This window comes from Echinops telfairi, unplaced genomic scaffold (assembly GCF_000313985.2).
Source record: "Echinops telfairi isolate 266 unplaced genomic scaffold, ASM31398v2 ScPeMD7_7424;HRSCAF=8462, whole genome shotgun sequence".
In the NCBI taxonomy this organism is placed as follows: Eukaryota; Metazoa; Chordata; class Mammalia; order Afrosoricida; family Tenrecidae; genus Echinops; species Echinops telfairi.
Genome location: NW_022111324.1, coordinates 51,429,894 through 51,432,000, shown reverse-complemented (window position 1 = coordinate 51,432,000; position 2,107 = coordinate 51,429,894).

Sequence of the window (2,107 nt, the reverse complement as noted above, 5' to 3'; positions counted from 1 at the left end):
GTGTGCATGGCCAGCGTGCTGGCTGTAGACTAAGGCGCACAGAGATGATTGCCAGGTGAACGGCCATGGAGGGGACAAAGGGAAGGACTCTGACTGTGTTTCCAACTTCCAGCTAAGTGACCTCTGGGACTCAAATCAGCTGGTTAGCGTTGCGGTCACTTAATATAAAATGTAGTCAGGGTATAAGATCAGCATTCAAAAGTCAGTTGGATTCTCACATATTAAGAAGACTCTGAAAAGGAATGAAACGAACAATACAGGTCACAATAAGAACTATCCGAAAGATAAAATCGCTCTCATGGCCATTGAGTTGCTGCGGCTCATAGCGACCCCAGGTGACAGGGCAGAGTGACCCCTGAGAGGTTCCAAGATTGTACTCTTTATGGGAGTTCAAAGTCCCATCTTTCTCCTGAGAAGCTGCTGGTAGTTTTGAACTGCTGCCCTTGCAGTTAGCAACCTTAGGAATAAATCTAACCAGAGGAACAAAATACTTATACAAAGAAAATTATAAACACTTCTATTTAAAAATACCAAAAGATATTGAAAACAAAACAAGGAAGAACTCAACACTCAATTGTATGTGCTAAATGAAAGGAAATGGTACTGAGTAGGTAGCCTTCCATATTTCTGATGTTGTTGTTAGTCATAATCCAGATAGTAATTCAGGGATTATGAAAATTTTATTTCAAAATTCAAATGCTATTCTAATTTATATAAGAATAAAATTAAAAGCAACATTTTGGTTCATTAAGTAGAAATATTGTATAATAGAAAATGTGAAAAATTGTATAATAGAAATATTGTATTATAAGTAGAAATATTGTTTAATAGAAAATGTGAAAAATATACTTATAGATATAAATGTTTGGGAAATATTCATTCAGTGAAAAATTTAAGCTGGTATATATATGTCAAATTAACTGCCTCAGTAAAGAGTAGAAAAGAGGGGAAAATCAAAAGAGAATTACATAAATGAAAGAATGCCCTATGTTCATGGATAGGAAACTTAATATAGTGAAAATATCAAGATTACTGAACGTTCTCTTTAAATTCAATGTAATTACTATACAAATATAAGCACAATTTGTCAAAGAAATGGAAAACTAATCACCAGCATCATATGGAAGGAAAAGAAACCCAAGATAAACAAAACACTCCTAAAAAACAAAGTAGCAGGCTGCTCACTTCCCAATTTCCAAACCGATTATATCGTCATGTTCATTAAAACAGCTTGATATTGGGACAAAGCTAGAGCGATATGTGGACCAATGAAGCAGAGCAGAGAACCTAGAAATACAAACAAGCACCTACAAACACCTGGTTTTTAATAAAAGATTAAAACACATTAAACGGAAGAAGAGAGTCTTTTCAACAAATGGTGTTGGAAAACTTGGATCTCGACTTGCAAAAGGATGAAACAGGATTCATACCTCACACAATACACAAACACTGAAACAAAAAACTTACTGCGGTGGAGTCAATGCCAATTCATACCAGCCCTATTGGACAGAGTATAATTGCCCCTGTGGGGTCTCGAGATTGTGGCTATGAGAGTAGAACATCTCATCTTTATCTAGTAGAGCAACAGATGGTTTTGAACTACTGACTTTGTGGTTAGCAGCCCAACATATAACCCACTATGCCACCAGAGCTCCTACTCAAGATGGATTAAAGACGTACATATAAACCCTAGAACTATAGCAAGCATTAATGAAAAAAAAATGGGACAAAAGCACTCTAATACAAGATATAACTATACTACTGAACATCATGAAAAATACCCATACCGTGGAAGATGAGATAGAGGACTGAGATCTCCTAACAGTGCAATATTTAGGTACATCAAAAGAGTAAAAAGAGGCCCCAAGGATTGCAACTTCTTTACAAGAAAAACACCCACAAGGTACAGGGTGGGGGGTGGGAGGGAAATGGGCGGAAGATACAGACAATTCACGAAAGATGAGATCTGGTGGCCAACAATCATATTGCTGTGCTTGAAATCATTCGCTAGAAAACAAATACAATGAGATGGCACCTCACACTGATACTGATAGCAAGATTCCAAAGAAGCCCAGACAATAACAAACAGTGGAGAGGATGCAGAGAG